This window comes from Falco naumanni, chromosome Z (genome assembly GCF_017639655.2).
Source record: "Falco naumanni isolate bFalNau1 chromosome Z, bFalNau1.pat, whole genome shotgun sequence".
In the NCBI taxonomy this organism is placed as follows: Eukaryota; Metazoa; Chordata; class Aves; order Falconiformes; family Falconidae; genus Falco; species Falco naumanni.
Genome location: NC_054080.1, coordinates 25,881,083 through 25,894,741, shown reverse-complemented (window position 1 = coordinate 25,894,741; position 13,659 = coordinate 25,881,083). Strand labels below are relative to the sequence as shown.

The following is a 13,659-nucleotide window of genomic DNA, read 5'->3' as shown; positions in this document are numbered from 1 at the left end:
CCTCAGGAGTCCTCCAACAAAAACCTCTAAGAAGCACAATTTATTCTTGTCACAACTATTCTGATTATGGTATATATACGTGCTAGAATGTACGTATGTTACCATAGATTTACAGAGTCTGTTTTAAAGAAACAGTCTTAATGAGTTTTGGAAGTTTAAGGTGATTGTATCTGATACTGAGAGAAATTACTTGCTAGTAATTGAGGCTCTTGTCAGTGTACTGTCTGTTGTGCATGCGGAAGTTTCCTAGAATGGTCGAGCTGTGGGGCTTTTCTGTCCTTCTGTATACAGTGTGAGTGCACCTCACCTTCCGCGTGTTCTTTGTCAGGGGTTACTGGGTACCTACACTTTCCTTTTTTCAGTTTTATTTCCCAGCCTTTGGTTGCTGGCATTCCAACAGAGCAAAAAGCAATCTGCAAGTAATATATTTATAAGGATGGGAGAGCCCCAGAATTTCTACTAGTGAATGTTGTTGTTAGCATAGTGCTTATTTTTATACCTGTTGCACCGCAAGTTCAAAGTGAGCAGTTCAGTTGGAAATTGCTCTTGAATATTTAAATAAATAGCTACAGTTTATGAAACAAAACAAGCTTTTCCATCAATATCTACAGTGGCATAGTGCTTGTACAGATATATGTGAATCTCCAGAAGCTATCTTGTAGTTACTGCCAAAAATACAATTACTCCTTAAGGATTGCTTGCACTTAAGTTTCTTGGCATTTCATCACATGTATCACAGATATGTTATTCTACAAGATCAAGCCACAGAAGAATTGAACTGATTTGGTGAAGTCCATTGTCTTTGGACATTTCGGCTGTGGAGAAGCAAAGGATGCACACAGAAGCAGCCCCACACTAAGGGAGGCAGGGCTTGTCTTGAATCAGCTGTGTGCATGGGATGTGTGTAATAGTGTCTGAATACTCAAGATGTCTGTTTGAGAGGTATGTAAGCGTTGATTAAGGAGGAGTTCAGGGTCCAGGTTAGACAGGACTTCAGAATGCCTTACATGCATGGCAAATACTGTATTTAGTGTACTATATAGTGCAACGCCTGGATCTCATAATCAGTTCATAATGCTATTACTAGTTTTGCCCTTTCAGTCAGTTGCAATGCTAAAAAGGTTGCCAGTGGTTTACATAGTGTATCCACTGTGGTTACTAAGCCCGAGATCACCCTCAGAGAGAGGAGTTCAGTGTAACAAGCTCTAGGTGGAGGCCAGTAACTACAGGTCTACCCCAGGGGTCAATACTGGGTCTGATCCTGTTTTAACATAGTCATCAATGCACTAGATGATAGGGCAGAATGCATCCTCAGCACGTTTGCTTATGACACCAAACTGGGAGAAGGGACTGATAAACCAGAGGGTCGTGCTGCCATCTGGAGGCACCTGGGCAGACTGGAGAAATGGGCTGACAGGAACCTTGTGCAGTTCAACAAGGAGTTCGAAGTCCAGCACCTGGAGAAGAACAGCCCTGGCCACCAGTACATACTGGAGCTTGCCCAACTGGAAAGCAACTTGGCAGAAATGGACCTGGAGGTCCTGTTGGGCATCAAGTTGAACATGCACCAGCAACATGCTCTTGTGTCAAAAAAGACAGCATCCTGGGCTGCATTAAACAAAGTACGAAGGGTCACCAAGGTGGTGAAGGAACTTAAACATCTCTCATACAAGGAAAAGCTGAGAGAGCTGGGACTGTTTAGCCTTGAAGAAGAGAAGGCTCAGGTGATCTTACCAATGTATATGAATACCTGCAGGGGTTGGACCAGATGACCTCCAGAGGTCCTTGCAGACCTCAACCATTCTGTAGTTCTGTGAAGGCACATTGAAGGGCTAGATGTCTGTGAGGGTGACGTGCTTCTGAAAGTTGAAACACTGCTTTCAATGGATTTCTTTTCTACAGATGAATGAAGTGAAAAGGGGTGATTCTTTCCAAGTTAAAGTGTTTTACAGAATGACCAGCAGAAAGACTCGTAGACTTACAGTACTTTCCAAGTAACAAAAGCAAGCTAAAGAAGTTAAATTCTAGACATAGATGTTTTTCCTTATCTCATTGTGTTCATGTTTTAAATTAAAAAACTATGAACAGTAAATTTGTTTGCTTAATTATAGACCTCTTTGTTCAAAAGGAGTTCTGACGCATTGAGGACACTGCATAATTAATTCTCAGACGAGTTTTAGAAAGACACAGAAGATAGAGTAAGGTGTAACAAAGAGTAGGTTGCCATAGACCATATAGGAAAATTTTATCAAGCTGAAGTAATTAATACATGAGAAAAAAAATGCTAAGTACAGCATTCAGAAGAGTACATGAGTAATAATTGACGCTTCTAATATTTAGGGGAGCCACTTGGTATGTCTGTACTACTTCTTCCCTTTGTGTGTCGTTCACTGACTGGTGCTGTTTCTGCCACCATAGATGTTCTGACTAATCAGTTAGTGGTGTGTGAGAAGTTAGCAATATCTTGTTAAAGAGCAATGTGTATCTGATGTAAAAAATGCAACATGCTTCATTTAAACTATTAGCTTTTATGTAATGTTGTATGACTTCTGATCAGAAGCCATTGTCTGTCTTGCTTGGAATGCAGGCGGAGCTTACTGATGTTCACACTGAAAAATGTCTCACAAATTAAAGCTGCAGTTTCATGTTATAGCTGAGTCAAGTGAACAGGTTGCTGGTGCCACCAAGGTGTGTATGTGTGGGAGAGGTGGGTGTTCTCACTCTCTTTTCCTTTCTGTGTGGCTTTGCCTTTTTCTTGCTTTTTTTTCAATCACAAAGTAAGCTAATATAACAGTGTATTTGAAATTTTGCCAGGTTAATTCTAGTCCGTTTCAGTGGTTTTAACATGTTATCTGAAGATCATGAAGGCCAATGCAAGATAAGCAGATGTGGCTAGGAAGGGATAGGATGAAGGATCTTGGGCTTTTGTTTTGAACAAAATAGTAATTTAGTAGAAGCTGTGATATGGAAATAGCAGCTCTTTGAAAGGTATTGCGTACTAATCACTGTAATATAGAAATTATTTTGGAAGGACTGTTTGCTACGTAAAGGAGCAGTCTTGCAGAGAGTATACCTTAGTGTGTCGATATTGCCAAAAGAATCAGTTACTTTTTTTATCTCCTGGGGAAGAGAAAACAGCTAACTGGAAACAGCTGGATGTTTTAAATTGGAATGAAACTAATGTGGCTAAGTATCTTACATAGTTCAAGGAGACTCTCTTGGACATTTTTATATACATCTGTAGTCCCACAACCCCAGCAGTATATACCTCTTCATGCACATGGGCGGAAGTAAAACTGTTTGTGCATATGTGAAAATATCCTAGCTGATTTTAACCATTTGAGTGTATTTATTGATGCCTGTTTAGTATGACTGTGCTTTTGCATCCCTCTCTTTTTTAATCATACAGAATGCCTAAATGAAAAACTACATTATCACACAGCTCTGTCTTTCAGCGTACAGAAGACTGTCACTGTTTTGGAGGGCATATCTGATAAAGGGCAGATAATTTCTCTGCATATATCTGGTTAACAGGCAATTCAGAGTAGTTTGGTTTGGGAACTGAATTTATTAACTAGTTAGGAATGCTCTAGGTTTCTTTAATGTGTTTGAAATACAGTGGTTTTGACATAAACTTGACTTTCCTTTTCCTGTGCTTAAGGAATTTAAATTCTGTGTCTTCCTTCTCAGTTTGGTGGGTTTTTTTTCCTCCTTTATTTTTTTTTATTTCTGGTATTTTTCCTGAAAGATCCTCAGCATCTTTCTAGTCCTTTGATGAATAAGAGAATATAAACTTGGGGAAATGCTGCACATCCTTCCAAAAAAAAGTGAAGAAAACAGATTTTGTATGTTGATTTTTACAGTCATTTTGTCTATTGATCTTCAGGAAAGACTGTTCACAGAAAAGCTGTGCAGTTAATCTGAGGTCACTTCTACAGTTTATACACTACATAGTAGCTTTTGCAAATCTCAGTTCTACCCTCTTGGTTTATGGCCATTTAGAATTTAGTTCAGCAGAAAGGCTGACATTCACAGTGGTTTTTTATGAACAATAACAAGTCAGATGAAATAGTACCTTTTCCAAGGAGCTATACCTATCTGCACTATTATTCTGTTTTACAGCTAACATTGGTTTCATCAGTGTGGCTTAATACAGTGCTGATAATAATGCAGAACAGCTTCCATTACAATTTTTACAGCTTTATTTTCAGAGTAATCTGAAACAGTTTTAAAGAAGTTGCCAGTGGGGATTTTCAAAACCCCTCTTGTAGAACAGACTTGTTCTTATGAAAAATCTTTTCCACTAGCTACCTTTATTTCTGTGCTTAATCTGAAGGACCTGAAACACAGTTTATGATTCATGAAATTGATATGTACATTAGATCTACTGGCATAGGTGGCGTCAAAAATTTCTGCATTGATGGGCCCTATCCACATGTACACACCTGTTACTTACTTTTTTTTTTTTTTTTCCTTTGGTGCATTAAGTTATGATGAAAAATTATCTGCAGTTATTGTTTTCTTAACCATTAAAAGGAATCTTACTGTAATTATTCTTAATACTGAAAATTAAGGATTGACTTTCCATTTTTTGTTGTTGTGTGGAGGAATTGCTCTTGACTGTGGTAATTCATACAATTGATATTTTCTGTTTCATTTGGAAGAAGGAAAGCAAAATACTACTTTTCAAAATATTTCTCTGAATGCATTGTTTCTGCTTACAGCATGAAGAAAGAGGCATAGGGCATGTTTATGTACCATGCTAATGAAATTCTGACAATATCCCTTTATTTTATGGGTATTTTCGAGTCATGCTGGTGATGAATTTCCTGGGTTGGGTTAAAGGGAAGGAATATTTAGACGTTTGGTAAATTCCATATGTTCTGTTCAGATAGATTCTTAGGTTGGGAAGTCTTAGGTTTTCAGTTCTCTTAAAGCAATCTGTTTTGCTTTTGGTTGAGTCATTTTGGTGTTCCCTAAATCAACTAAGGTTTCCAATTTTTAGAGGCTTTTAGCCTTTCTTTGCTTTCATTATATCTACTCTTAAGAGGAAAAACAGTGGCAGAACTTGCTATAGATCCTGCCTTCATTAGTGTGATGGAATCTAGCTTTATGATTTTAATGTGGTCTGAACTAGCTGGAGTAAATGTGGCAGGGAACATGAGATAAGTAAGTAACAGTGATGATAACGTAGAAGTCTTATTTAAATTCATACTGTGATGGAACCTGATCAAGATTTGCTTACTCTTCCTCTTTTACAAATCTTGCTTTGGACTCTGGGTAAGAGTCTTGGTTTTGTTTGATGGTACTCTAAGTGCAAGCCCAGATAGAATTTTCTTTTTATCCCTTTTTCTCCTATTAGAAATGGTAAGATTTTTAAAACCAAGTGTTTAAGCTGAGGCCCATAAATTCATATCTAATTCCAAAAATGTCTGTTTTAAAAATGTTTAGTATCTAATTGCCTTACTGCTAGTTGTTAACTTGAAAAAGTACCATTTTAGAGTTCCTCATGATTGAAATTGTTAACAAAAATTAAAGAAAAATAATGCCAGGGGAATTTGAACACTAAGTATTCATTCTAGGTTACGTTTTCCATTTTATTCAAAGCTGTTATAATTCACTGCAACTAATTTGTAAGCCTCCTTCCTGGCATAATAATTTGTGATTTCTTTGATGTGGTTTCTGCTAATGAAGGGAGATAGGCAGGAGGAAAACTGCTTCAAACTTCAGCTTATGTTTGGAAGAAATCTTGGGTAATGGTGATAACATTTCAGTCTCATAGGTCAGAAAAAGAAAAATGAGGTTGCATCTTGTACAGTGGTCATCTGCTGTTCATACTATGGCCTCTGTGGCCTTGCACGCAACTCCAGTACCTGCACCTCTGCTGAAGAAAGGGCGATGCACAACTGATTCCCTGCTGGTTGGTCAAGGCTTGAAGCTTACCATGGTCCAGGGAACCATGAAACTTAACTAACATCATTTCATATCCAGAATACTTCATTTTACAAATAAAAAGAGAAAATTCTGGTTATTTTTTAAGTATTCTTCTTCACCGGTATAGGTTTTATTTCTTTAATTACTGGTTTGTTTGAATTTTTTGTGAGTTACAGTTAACTCTTGAAATAACTCTCCTCTGTGAAAATGCTTGTCTTTGCTGAAAACAAAACAATTATCCTGGACAGCCTCAGAAAGTCTGGAAAGGTACTTCAGTACCGGACTGTTGTTTATATAAAACCTCAGTATAGTGACTGTTAGCTAGTACCTGACCATTGGGGCAAGGTGGCAGTGTCAAGGCCACTTGTGTGAATTGCCTAGTTGACGACTTGTTTCTCAGTGTTTGGCCATCAGATCTAGCATTATATCCAAAGGTTAGATACAGTGATAGGATGCCAGCCATGTTACTAGTAAACAGCTAGCTCAGTAAGGTCCCTGAGAGCATCTCCGCTCCTGGCTGGGGCTCAGGACCAACATACAATAATGCAGCTGAGGGCTGCTCCTTCCAGACCTCAGTTGGAGGCTTTACCCCCTTGGGGAGAAGGTCCCAGGCAGGGTCGCACCCTGTCCCGTGGCAGCCGCCTTCAGCTGAGGCTGTACTGCTCAGCCCTCCCTGAGGCCCAGCTCTGCTGCCTCACAGCCCTGCCTGTGCCTGGCCACGCACCCTGTTCATCTGCGCCGGGACCCTGACCCCCGGCTGGCTTCTGGACTGACCTCAGCACCGCCTCGGTCATGGGGCTGTGTCTGATGCTGGTCCCTCTCACTCGCCTTCCCTCTGACCCTGACCCACAGGCTGACCTCCCAGCTTGACCCCAGACCTGCTTTATCACCACAGACTTGGCCGATCTGGACTTGAGGTTGTCTGCCCAGACTGCCCTGCTCCGTCACTGAGGGCAGCACGGTGGGTCCTGACTGGAGAACATCAGCCCTGCTGGCTCCTGCAGCTGAGGTCCCCTGCAGCTGCTTAGCTCCAGGGAGCAACCAGCCCTCTCTACCTACACACTGCTGCTCCAGCTGCTCTGTAACTAAGGAGAATAAGCAGGGAGTGGTAATCCATTGAACAAAATAAGTGGGAGGATGTGGCTTCAGAAGACATTAATACCTTTCCCAGCCAGGGAAGAAGGAACCTCTTTGCCTGCTGTGGAAACAACCATGTACTAACGGGAGCAGTCTCAGTAGGGTTCTTGTGTGTCTTTCACTTTCCTTCAAAGAAGTGGCACTTTGAGGCAGTACCTTCCTGTCCTTTAGGTGTCTTGTCTTTTCCCTGGTATTCTTCCATAGAGAATCTCAAAGGCGTGCTTTTGTCAAGTAGGTCCTCATGTCTGATAAAGGGTTATCTCCTAAGAAGCGCTAAAGCTCTGTCTGAGCTGAGCCACACCAGTTTTTGTGCTTGGCTGAGAAGTATGGCATTCATGTAATTCAGTTTCCCCTCCTGGGGGAAACCAGAGAACATAAATAAAGGAGAATTTGGTAAAGTTTCTGGATTTCTTAAGTAATACCATTTGGAAATAAGGTATATCATAAAGCAAAACCAAATGTGCTCAAGCACTAATTTCTGTAACTGGATTTGTCTAAAGTGCCCAAAATTAACAACAGGAAAATGTGAACAAGCACAAGGTAAAAATTTACAGTAGTTTTACAAGAAGAGGGCTACATCGTAAGCAGCTTCTTTCTGGGGGAATAATAGTGACATTAACAGGAGTCCCGTCCTCTGTCATTCAGCTTAGTTTATGATTAGGTATGGAAATGTATGGATTTGCTCTATTTGGTTTAGAAGAAACTCTACTGAAGTGAAAATGTCTGTGATTTAGACTGATGGGCATTACAGTGACTATTTATCTATACCTACACTAAAGATTATTTTTATTCCCCATTTTGCTGTCACATTCCTTTTGTAACTTCCAATATCTTTCTCATGCATGATGAATCTGTAGAGTAACAGCATTTAACTGGAGAAATACTTACATTCTATTCCTGATCAGTGTTAAGCACTTACAGAAGATTATGTAGTGTATGAACCAACAGAAAAAAGACAAAAGACATGACTTAATTTATAACTTTTGCTTATGATATGCTAATATGCATCCATTCCTTTGTGTGCTTAATTGATCTATTTAATTATTGGTAGCAATGAAAATATTGAATGATGACATAACTCTGCTATTTGAGCAGAATTGGTGAGACAACATAGTTGCAGTAGGAACAGGCTTGTCCTTGTTACTATCCACCTTGCAGTACTGTTCATATTCTAGTTCATTAATTAAAGTTAATTATGTGGACAAGTGACACTTTGTTTTGAAACAATATTTAAATGGATTTCTAACACATTGAAAAATAGAAAATTGAGTTAGTTTCATTTTTAATGCCAGAATTGTACACTGGTATGATGTAGATGACAGCATCTCTTCTCTTAGATTCTTTGTTACTGTCTGCTGAGAAAACTGCTTTGGTGCAGTTTAACAGGGGTTATATCACTGCGTAAGTGCCTTAAGATACTAGATAAAACTAATGTATGTGAAGCTCCAGCTTTTTTAACTTAATGCTTATATTTGAAATGCTTTCTTCAACTTGACTAGTGCTGCGGGACAGAGGGACCATCTGCAGGTTCAGAGTTAAATTCACAGAGGGGCTTAGGGACCATAGTTGGAAGTGCTTCACTACCGTCACAGAATGCAAAGCTCTGAGTTAGGCTTCCAGCCTCTATTCTCAGTGCATAAGGGGTCATGTACCTTAGGAGGAAATTACAATCTTAGGAGAAAATTACAGGCTTAGCTAGTGCTAGGGCTTAAGTACTTCTCTCTGCATAGGCGTTACAGTACTAAATGTCCTGCAGCAACCTGAACTTTTTCTCCTCTTTCGAAAAGTATCCTCAAGTGAATTAGTTTAGTTTTCAAAGGAGTAGGATGTACTATGAAAGCTGCCATCTCTTTATCCGGAAGCTCAATGATAGCACACAAAGTGAAGGCTGTATAAGAGGCAGGGAAAGGAGGGTGAGGGGAGAGAAATTAGAAGTTTTGGGGTACAGTTTCTGTTGTGTAAATTGTGTGACAGTACATATCTTATGCAAATCTCATGTGGGTTGTCTGTCTGTTACTGGTGTCAGGTTCCATTGCAAATACAAGTTAAAAGACTAAATGAATGGCGAGAAGTGCAATCAAAAAGAGTGCAGTATGCCAAGGATTGCATCGCTTCCTTTAGCTGTCTGCTTTTGAGGTCTGTGCAGGTGGTACCTGATGAGAAGTGAAAGAACAGTTCTGAAGCGATTCCAGCCAGAAGCAGAAAGCTTGTTGAAGCAGTACCTGCCACCTTTTCAGTCTGCTGTCTGAGCCATGTAGCCCATGTACCGTAGAAGTGACACGTATGATGAGTCACCTAAATCTAAGATGTAGTTTGTATACCTACAAAAGTAATTAAAGATTTCCATTCATAGAAAGCTTTTATAAGCGGCAAACTGTCAATTTATGCACCATTGAGATGAATATTCATTTACTGATACTTTGTGAAACTGATACTAGCAGGGCAGCACAATTTGAATATGTTCATCAATAAAGATTTTTCTTTCTAAACCAAGCACAAGAACTTCAGTAACAAAGCTGATCAAACTTTGAATAATTCTTTGAGAAAAATCTGGCAGAACCATGATAATGTAATGAATGGATTACACTGGTATAATTTCCTGATACAGTGATAACAAATCCTTCAACAGATCATTTGATTCCAGTTGATGGTGCTGTTTTCTTTAATCAGTCCTCTGAATGATTATGCGTCAGATTTTTTCTTCATAAACAAGCCTTTGCAATGATATGTCAATATTTTCAAAAAATCATGCACTGAAGTACTGAATCCTTGGAATTAAGTGGTAAAAAAATCCATTAAATTTTAATTCTATAACTTGTTGGGTTTTGCAGTACTTATTTCATTGTTAAGAACTATTATGTTAATACCTCCAAGTAGTCATTGTGTGGGTTTTTTCTTTACAGCTTCCTTTGTAAATTGTTTTCTTAAACTGGAGCCTTACTGGTAAAGGAAAATGTGCAGTCTGATAGCACATCCTGTTTCTAGTGTAACAGCTTCTGAATGAGACATCCAATCAGAAAAAATTATCTAGAAAATCTGTAGCGAACAGAATATTTATGATTTTTAGCAAAATCGAGAAGAGGAGATGAAGTAAATACATTACTTATGATGTCTGATCAGTGAGGCAGTATTTTAAATCAATAATACGTATAGGAGAAAAATAAATTCATGGTTATTGCAGAGTTCCTCACAAGGCTGCCAGTACCTCACCAGGGAAAATGAATGGCAAAGCATGGATCCCTTTTACAGAGCATGGTGGTATGGTAGAAGAATTCATGTGAGGGGCTGACAGGAGTTGCGTGCTGGAAGTTTGGCTCAATAGAGGTATTCAAGAGTCTCTAGAATGTGCACTGAGCACAGTTTACAAGAGCAATGGTCTGTGTGATTTCATTAAGTTATGCATAAGAAAAAAGCATAGACATTGCAATAGCAATGATCTCACCACCACCACCCCCCTCTGCCCTTTTTTTTCCTCTGCTAAATTCAACTCAGTCAAATGTGGATCTTAGTAATGAGTTGCCAACTTCCCAGCAAGGTGCACTGTGCAGCATAAATCTTCTGTAATCCTTTAATTCTTTCAGTTACCCAGAACGTCTCTGGATTACCTGCTGAATCGTTTTCTCCTTGTAAAAACAGGGAAACAGAAGTCAGTACTAGTCTGCACCTTCCTTAGGAGTTGACAGCAGACTTTATGGTTTGTGTAGGTCAAAGGAAATAGTTCCGATTCACAGTGCTGCCAGTGGGGAATGTTTTGTTAAAGGTTTAGCCCCCATCTGAAGGGGAAGAAAGATTTTCACAGTTTGAAAAAAAAATAAAATGTATTACACCTTCTTTTAAGGTGATCTCAAGCTTTATGTTACAGAAAAGGCTGTTTGTAAAGCTTTGTACCCTGGTCATACGTAATATTCTGTAATAGTGACCTAGAATTCAGCCATGGCAGGGATGAGTATATAAATATATTAGATAGATTTTTAAAATGGCTTTCTTACCTAGGGAGTCAAAATTTCCCGTATTGTTTACATGTCTCACTAATAACTAAAAAAATAGTAATTATGCATAATGTTAAAGGCAATGTTGACTGTTGCAATGCTTTCTGTTGGGATTCAGCATTTGGCAGAATTCTTATTTATGTAATACCTGGTTCTCGGCATATAACATGCCTTCACATAGCATATTACAGGCAAGTTGCTCCTGTAACAAAAAAGCAAATTCCCCACACAACACCATTGTTGCTAAATTGGAGAGAGATGGGTTTGGTGGATGGACTGTTTGATGGGTAAGGAACAGGCTGGATGGCTGCAGGCAAAGATCCGTAACAAGTGGTGTACCTCAGAGGTCCATATTGGGACTGGTAATGCTCAATATAGTTATTAATGACATAGTGGGATTGAGTGCACCCGCAGCAAGTTTGCAGTTGACGCCATGCTGAGTAGTCAATTGTTACACTAGAGGGAAGGCATCCCATCTAGAGAGGCCTTGACAGGCTTGAGTAGAAGGCCCATGGGAACCTTGTGAACTTGACAAGGTCAAGTGCAAGGTCCTGCACTTGGGTCATGGCAATGCCCAGTATCGAGACAGGCTGAGTGATGAATGGATTGAGAGCACTCCTGCAGAGGAGGACTAGAGGATCCTGGTTTATGAAAAATTGGACACGACCTGGCAATGTGTGCTCGCAGCCCAGGCGGCCAGCCCTGTCCTGGGTGGCGTCAAAAAAAGGGTGGCCATCAGGGTGAGAGAAAGGCTTCTCCCACTCTGGCCCACTCTCATGAGACCCGACCTGGAGTACTGCTTTCATCTCTGGGGTCCCCAGTACAAGAAATGCATGGATCTGCTGGATTGAGTCCAGTGGAGGGCCACAAAAATGATCAGTGGGCTGGAACACCTCTGCTGTGAAGAAAGGCTGGGGTGGTTGGGGTTGTTTAGCCTGGAGAAGTGAAGGCTCCAGAGAGACTTTGTTGTGGCCTTTCACTGTATAAAGGGAACTTACAAGAAAGATGGAGAGAATCTTCTTGCCAGGACTTGTAGTGACAGAACAAGGGGCAACAGTTTTAAACTGAAAGGAAGAGATTTTTTATGGTGATGGTGGCGAGACTCTGGAACAGGTTGCCCAAAGAAGCTGTGGATGCCCCATCCCTGGACATGTTCAAGATCAGGTTGCATGGTGCTTTGAGCAGCCTGATCTTGTGAAAGATGTCCCTGCCCACAGCCGAGTGGTTGGACTAGATGATCTTTGGAGGTCCCCTCCAACCCAAACCATTCTGTGATTCTATTGTCTGTTTACTTACAGGAGGTTTTTCTCTGTCTTTGAATCACAGGCTCATTTAGGTTGGAAGGGTATTCTTGAGATTGTGTAGTCCAACTCCTCAACTCGGGCAGTAGTAGTTCAGCTACTGTGGATTTGCCAGCACTGTATTCAGTTTGGTTTTGAGTGTCTCTACAGCTGAAGACTTCAAGGTCTCTCTGAGTAACTTGTTCTGGTCTTGGACCACCCTCACACTAAACATGTTTCCTTATGTTTGTAACAACTTTCCTGTTTTCTAATTTGTGCCCATTGCCTCATGTCCTGTCATTGAGCATCACTGAGAAGAGTCTGGCTCCCTTTTCTTCATACCCTGCTGTTAGGTACTTATACGAATTGGAAAACTCCCGTTTTGCACCAGGAGGTACTGTTACGATCCCAGTAAGAGAGGCCCTCTGAGTCCGTAAGGTATAATTTAAAATGCTATCTATAGAGTTAAGATTGTAAGGAGAGAATAGCGTAGACAATCTTGCATGCCTTTAGACAGTGGGAGTCCTGGAGGGTGTAGGACTGAATGGGCCACTGATCCACATGCAGCATGCCAGGCACTCCCTGCCTGTAACAGAGATTCTCACATTTGGGTCATTTAAGCTATAACAGGACTTCCTTACAAGGAAACAACTCTGTCCATTATTTCTCCTGGCAAACAGAAAGGATGCCCACATGAGAACTTCTTGGAGCACTTGCAAATGAAGGCAAGGCCACACAGGTGGTGCAATGGCTGGTCCCCAGCAGGAGCTCCCTGCAGGCTCTGTTGCAGTGTGCTGGTGGAGTTCATCCTGATGCCGAGGTTGTGCAGCGTGTCACTGACCTGTGCTCACTCCAGTTAGCTGCTGTATGGATCAGCGACACTTTGATTTACAACAGTATTCCGGTCAGGATCACTGCAGGTCCTGCACGGTCCAGAAAACCTGGTAATCTGATATGTGTTAGGTGTACTTCAGAGCCACCAGTTTGGCTTGGTTTTCTGTGAGCTTAAATGAGAAATTGTTTAATGACTTGGCTTACGCTTGTTTAGATATTTGCCTTTTTCATTAGTAATAAAGAATGCTTAGGACCTTACCACTAACATTAGGAGCACTAACAATGTGAGGTGATAAGTAGATGAGGTGCTAACAGAGAAATAAAATGGAAAAATAGTAAATATGGATTAGACTTAAAATACTCTACTGTAACATTTTAAGGAAGTGTTTATTCAATACATCTGTGCAGCAAAAAGTTTATAATTGTTTTTCATATGTCTTTAGACTGTTGAAGAATATTTGCAGTGTTGGTCAACAGCACCAAAC

General features: G+C 40.3%; 1 protein-coding gene across 6 annotated transcripts in view; it reads left to right on the top strand.

The window, feature by feature from the left end:
- Nucleotides 1–13,659, top strand: part of FER (FER tyrosine kinase) — a 192,746-nt gene that overhangs the window by 104,836 nt on the left and 74,251 nt on the right. The window lies entirely within an intron of this gene.